Source organism: Nomascus leucogenys, chromosome 8, assembly GCF_006542625.1.
Source record: "Nomascus leucogenys isolate Asia chromosome 8, Asia_NLE_v1, whole genome shotgun sequence".
In the NCBI taxonomy this organism is placed as follows: domain Eukaryota; kingdom Metazoa; phylum Chordata; class Mammalia; order Primates; family Hylobatidae; genus Nomascus; species Nomascus leucogenys.
The window spans coordinates 51412260-51419365 of record NC_044388.1 but is presented as its reverse complement, the minus strand read 5'-3'; the positions used below and the strand labels follow the sequence as shown (position 1 = coordinate 51419365).

General features: G+C 47.0%; 1 pseudogene; it reads left to right on the top strand.

Annotated features, from left to right (window-relative positions):
• The first annotated feature begins 2833 nt into the window (after nucleotides 1-2833).
• LOC115836336 lies at nucleotides 2834-6847 on the top strand (annotated as a pseudogene).
• Nucleotides 6848-7106: the final 259 nt, after the last annotated feature.

The window sequence follows — 7106 nt, the reverse complement described above, 5'->3', positions numbered from 1 at the left end:
TCAGATGTCTTGTCTGCCACAGAACAGGAAGTGGTTTTTGACCTCACCCACACACAGCACAAAAGAATCTCTGACCCACAAAACATGAGACCCTTGTTGAGCCGGGGACCCCGTCTTAGGTTTCTGCTGTACTCACTGTGAACTCCCCAGGACAGTCTTTAAGGGTCGCTTCTTAAAAATGGCTTTTGTTCAGTACTGTTTCAATTCCCGGAAGGGTTCCTTCCCGCAGTGGAGCAGAGCACAAGCTTTGGAAAAGGCCGCCTGGGTTTTAGTTTCCGTGCTGCCTCTTGTAGGGGTGGAGCCTGGTCAAGTGACTTGAGCTCTGTAAGTTTCGGTTCACCATCTGTAACATGAAGATAACAAAACCTTCTTACAGATTGTCAGCTCAGGCTGCGAGACATCAACAGAGGACATACCTTCCATCCATAATTCAAGAGTTCAGATGACACACACCTGGATTCTGGCCAGCTTTACCCTCAATACATTCTCATCAAACACATCACTGGCTGCATCGACGTTCCAGCACATCAGCCCACTTTACGGGAAGAAAGAAATGGGGAGAGATGAGCAGAAATCAGACTTCTCAGCAGACACAACCCGAGGCAGGGTCAGCACCTGGGCTGTCGGGATCCCAGACAGGATTTCAAACTCCTCCTGGGATCCTAGGGGGAAGGTTTCTCATGACAGGACTGAGGACACGCTGGCACCTTGCGTATCAGGTGGGGCAGCTATGGAAGCCAGACTCCCTTTCTTTCATAGATGGGGAAACTGAGGCCCCAAGAGGTGGAGGAGCTTGTTCAGGGGTACTCAGCTGCTGGCAGAGCTGGGCCTGGATGCAGGACTGACTGCATCAGCCTCTTCTGCCTCTGTCACTTCCCCACAAGGGCAGATTCTTCCTCACCTTTTCCTCCTCCTTCTTTGTGTATACACTTAACCTGCTTCGTGAGGAGATATGCTACTTTAAATTTTGTTATAATTTTTATATACTTCTATGAATGTTTTTAGATTATGGTCATCAGATTCCAAAATTAATTTATGTTTTGTTTTCACTGGAGTACTGCCTATTCCCATGTAGATAGTCACCATGCTTGCAGCATTATTTAGGATTCTTTGATTATAACTGCTGTACACTCAACTCACAGCACTAAACAAAAAAGGCAACATCTTGCCTCACATAACTGAAGAGCTGAAGAGGAAAAGCTCCAGTTCAGGCAGGGGTGGATGCAGGTGTTCACAGCGTGTCACTAGGAAGTTGTCTCTCTGTGTGGCTTGGCCGCACCGTCCTCTGCCTGGGCTGCATTTGTAGGCCAACGCTCTCTGTGTTGGCCCCTGACCCACTTACTTCGTCACAGCTCCAAGTCCAGAAGCAAGAAAGGTCTCTGTTTCCTGATAGGTCCAATGAACCCGAGTTCAGTCTCACTCCCTGGGGTGGTTACGGCTAGGCCATGGAACACCGTGATCAGTCAGGGCTGTGAACTGCCACTCCTGGGGTCGGAGGAGGGGCCACCCTTATGAACACCACATAGCTTGGTTGAAAGGGCATGGTTCCCCCGCCACACACAAAAAAACAAGGTATTGCAATCAGAAAAAATGGGAATAGATATGGGACAGGCAAAGATGACTCCTCACAGCATCTGCCATGCAGCGGCTCAGAGTGCTTTGTCACTACCCCAATCACAGGCACTTTGGCTGCTTCCAGAGAGGAGCCAGACACCCTGGGTTCAAACCACATCTGCCCTTCCACAGCTGTGACCCTTGGGCAAATGTCTTTTTTTTTTTTTTTTTTTTTTTTTGAGATGCAGTCTCACTCTGTGGCCAGGCTGGAGTGCAACGGCACGATCTCACCTCACTGCAACCTCCACCTCCCGGGTTCAAGCGATTCTCCTGCCTCAGCCTCCCAAGTAGCTGGGACTATAGGCATGCACCACCACACCCGGCCAATTTTTGTATTTTTTAGTAGAGACGGCGTTTCACCATGTTGGCCAGGCTGGTCTTGAACTCCTGACCTCAGGTGATGCTCCCACCTCAGCCTCTTTTCAAAGTGCTAGGATTACAGGATGGAATAACACTTTCCTTTAAGGGCCAACAAAATCACTTGAGCATGCATCCATCAGAGGGAGGGCGGCTTAGGAGAGGTTCCCACACGGTGCCCACTGCTGAACTGTACATTAGTTAGCTTTTTCCTGCCTCCCCATCTTATCGCCATTTTCTGGGGCTCGGTTTTTCCCTCTTGAGAAAGAAATAGGCCTGTGCTTATTTCCCTCTCCCCTGGGACAAGGCACCAGCCACTCTCCTGAGCTGCCGGGAACTTCTCCAAAATTCCTGGTGCTTTCTTACGTTGAGCAACATGAGTCTGTTTCCTCTTTTTACCAGCCTCCACCCACGCGAGGCTCTGAGACAAACTACACAACCAAAGAAGTCTTTCTGAATCCACAAAGCCCTGTTTACCTAAGAAAAAGTTCACGGGGCCCAATCACACACACCTGGCTGCAGTCATTTCCAATTTTCTTTTTTTTTTTTAATGGCAATTCCTGCTGCCCTGCTGATACTGAATTTATTTTTCATTTTAAGTTTTTCATCAACAAGATCTTAAAAACCGGCTGGGCGCAGTGGCTCATGCCTGTAATCCCAGCACTTTGGGAAGCCAAGGCGGGCGGATCACCTGAGGTCGGGAGTTTGAGTTCAGCCTGACCAACATGGAGAAACCCTGTCTCTACTAAAAATACAAAATTAGCCGGGCATGGTGGCGCATGCCTGTAATCCCAGCTACTCGGGAGGCTGAGGAAGGAGAATCGCTTGAACCAGGGAGGTGGAAGTAGCGGTGAGCCGAGATCGCGCCATTGCACACTCCAGCCTGGGCAACAAGAGTGAAACTCCGTCTCAAAAAAAGAAACTTAAAAACCGGCAGAAAATGTATCAGGGTGCCCGATACTATGGGAGTTGAGATCTAGGCTAGAGCCCAGCCCTCGAATTGCTAACAGTTTTGCTTGGGAACCAGAATTAATGTCTTCAGCCTACTCAGGCCAAGGTGACAGCACCGGCTCTCAGAGAGGTTGGATTTCAGCAACTTCCCATCCTCTCAACCCACACAGGAAGGGACAGGCCCCTCGGCAATTAGAGAACGCACCTTCCCATACTTCAGAGTTGCCGGAGGGAGGGTGGAGGACCCCCTGCCTCACGGTGATCTGAGGTCCAGCAACCCTAGGGACCGCAGCTTGGGGCTCTGAAGGGCTGTGACACAGCCTCTTTGCCTGCCAGCCCTGCCCCGGATGCAGCCTGCTGAGCAAGGGTGGAGGAGGGGAGCTATGTGGCCAAAACACTGACTCACTGAGGAGCAGGAAGGAGCCGCCCCTTCCTGGCATGGTCTCCTGAGGCTGGCTGTCCTTCCCCAGCCTCTTGAGCCTACAGTCCCAATCAAGAGCCAGCCCGGTTTCTGCAAGCACAGGAGCAGAAGAGAAACCAGTGAAGATTTCCCCGCTGCATATCAGATCAACGATGGCTGCTCAGTGATGGCGCTGCTCTGCTGCAAATACACGGCTGCAACACTGAGGAACTGCCACCAAGAAAAACCCCAAACCCACTGATCCCACAAAGAGGGGAGAAAAAGGAAGGCTTCATGCTGAAGAAGGAGAAATATAAATGTGTATGTGCCGGTTTGCCTCTGGTCATTACCGTGGAGGCATTCACACGCCTGTCCATTTGGCATTATTATGAGCAATCCCCAGACAGAAGAACTTAAGGTCAAGTTTTACAAAGATAACCAAGGACATCTTAAAGGAGACAGGCTTTGGGATCATTGGAAGAGGGAAGCTGTGGATCTTGCATTCATGCGTTTGGATGAAGATGACATTAGTAACTGCGCTTTGCAGGTTAAGGTGGCCAAGTATCAACGGAATGGGAAATATGAGGCTTCAGGAAGGAAGCGCGTGAACCACAGGAAAGCTCCGTCTCTACAGCAGAAGCGGCCACGCCAAAGCCCATCCAAACGCCACGACACGAGTGAGTTGTCCTCATCGAACACATTTCATCCTGTGGATTTTGAGGATGGCCAGAGAAGACCTTCAAGGAGAGTCAAGTTTGGACCAACTCGGAGGCTCATTCTCTTTGACAGACACCCAGCTGGTGAATCTGTGTCCTGGAGGAATGCAGGAGCAGCTGCTCATTGTATTCAAACCTTTGATGGAAGGTGGTTTGAATGATATGGTTAAGCAGACTCCAAGGCTGAGAGGACGGGCGGCTTCCTTCAGTGTCCCTGAGGCCAACACCCTCAGTGCTCCGATTCCACAGAGGGGGACTTTGGGTGGTGCTGGGGGCGTTGAGGAAGAAAGGCCCCTGGGCACAGGCAGCAGTGCTGTCCTCAGTAGTGATGACAAGGAGGAGGAGGAGAAGGGAAAAGAGGAGGATATGATGACAAAGATGATATTTAATCCCTTAAACTTGCTTTTAGGGAAGTCCCTCCATCTGCTTGTGCCTGTGTGTCAGGGTAATTACTAGTAGTGTTACGTGAACACACGCACAGTGGTACAATGCCATCAGATTAAATTTTTAAAAAGTTTTAAATTTTAATTGTAACTGGCAATTAATGATTTTTAAATTATTTTTATTTATTTATTTATTTGTTTTTTGAGACAGGTCTCATTCCGTCACCCAAGGCTGGAGTGCAGTGGTGTGATCTCAGCTCACTGCAACCTCTGCCTCCCAGCTCGAGCGATTCTCTCACCTCAGCCTCCCAAGTACCTGGGATTGCAGGTGTGCGCCACCACACCTGGCTAATTTTTATTTTTTTTATAGGGTTGGGGTTTCGCCATGTGGCCCAGGCTGGCCTCAAACTCCTAAACTCAAGCAATCTGCCTGTCTTAGCCTCCAAAAGTGCTGGGATTACAGGTCAGAGCCATCACGCCTGGCTATTTTTAAAAAGAGTCTTGCTCTGTCATCCAGGCTGGAGTGCAGTGACAGTCATGGCTCACTGCAGCCTTGAACTCCTGGACTCACGTGACCCTCTTGCTTCAGCCTCCTAAGTAGCTGGAATTACAGGTGCATGCCACCATGCCTTGCTAATGTATGTTTTTAAATTTTTTGTAGAGATGGGTCTCACTATGTTGCCCAAGCTGGTCTTGAACTCTCGGCCTCAAGCAATTGTCCCATCTCAGCCTCCCAAATTGCTGGGATTACAGGCATGACCCACGGTGCCCAGCCATTAATTTTTTTTTTTTTTTTTTTTTTTTTTTTTTTAACAGAGTCTCGCTCTGTCACCCAGGCTGGAGTGCAGTGGCGCAATCTCGGCTCACTGCAAGCTCCTCTTCCCGGGTTCACACCATTCTCCTGCGTCAGTCTCCCAAGTAGCTGGGACTACAGGTGCCCGCCACCATGCCTGGCTAAATGTTTGTATTTTTAGTAGAGACAGGGTTTCACCGTGTTAGCCAGGGTGGTCTCGATCCGCCACCTCAGCCTCCCAGAGTGCTGGGATTACAGGCATGAGCTACAGCACCCGGCCTCAGACAACATGACTTTATTACTGGAAACCAACTAAGAAAAAATTATGATTAGGGGGAGAAAACAGCAAATGGTCAGGGTAAAAAACCAATATTCAGCAATCAATAGCTTTCACCAATCCAAAGAACTTTTAGAAGATATAATTGAAGACAAAATCCTATTTATAATAGCAAACAACAACAAAAGCAAGGAATGAACTTAGTCAATGTGCACTGCCTGTAGGAGATGACCTCCTGATCCGCCCACCTTGGCCTCCCAAAGTGCTGGGATTACAGGAGTGAGCCACCTCGCCCAGCTGAGCCAATGATTTTAAAACACTTTAAATAAATACATTTTGTAATGTTTCACTTAACAAAAGAGATACATTCTGAGAAATGTATCATTAGGTGATTTCATAATTAGTTGATTTCCTTGTCCTGCAAACATCATAGAATGCACTTACACAAACCTAGATGGTACAGCCTACTACACACCCAGGCTTTATGGTAGAGCCTATTGCCCTTGGCTATAAACCTGTAGAGATGTTACTGTACTGAATACTGTAGGCAACTGTAACACAATGATAGGTATTTGTATATCTAAACATGGAAAAGTTACAGTAAAATTACAGTATTAGTCCAGGTGCAGGCAGCTCATGCCTGTAATCTCAGCACTTGGGGAAGCTGAGGTGGGTGGACTCCTTGAGACCAGGAGTTCAAGACCAGCTTGGGCAACATAATCAGATCCTGTCTCTACCAAGAATTAAAATAATTAGCCAGGCGTGGTAACATGTGCCTGTAGTCCTAGTTACTAGGGATGCTGAGGCAGGAGGATCACTTGAGCCCAGTGAGCTATGATCATGCCACTGTACCCAGCTGGGGCACCAGAGTGAGACCTCATCTATAAAAATATAAAATAAATCTTAAATAAATTTTAATAAATGAAACATGGCATTATAATCTTAGGGGACCACTATCGTACATGCAGTCCATCACTGATTGAAACATCATGCAACACACAACTATATATGTTAATTGGCTGTTCAATTAAAACTTCATAGTCCTAATGTAAATTTAAAAAACAAGACAAAGAAGAAAATTAAGAAACAGGCCCAAACATAGCAGTAAAACAATAGCTATGAATAAATTCAACTTTTCTATGAAAATATAGAAACTCTCATGTTTAGTCATAAAATTAAAAAAACTAGCAAATCCAGCTCTATGCTCAGAGAATTACCAGAAAATAAAATTACATGAAGCTTGAATATAGGAAGATGGAAAGATATTAGAGCTATTAAAGAAAATCTGGGCCAGGTGTGGTGGCTCACACCTGTAATCCCAGCACTTTGGGAGGCCAAGGTGGGAGGATTACTTGAGGCAAGGGGTTTGAGACCAGCCTGGGCAACATAGTGAAACTCTGTCTCTTTAAAAAAGAAAGAAAAGAAAAGAAAGAAAGAAAAGAAAATCTCAGCGAATGATGGTAAGAATAGAATTCAACCTAACAAGCTCATTATTAAAACATTTGATCTGGCTGTATACAATTCTGAAGACACTCATTCATGTACTTCATTAAATATTTCTAGTTTGCTAAAAATAGAATTACCCTTCAACCCAGCAATCCCATTACTGGCTGTC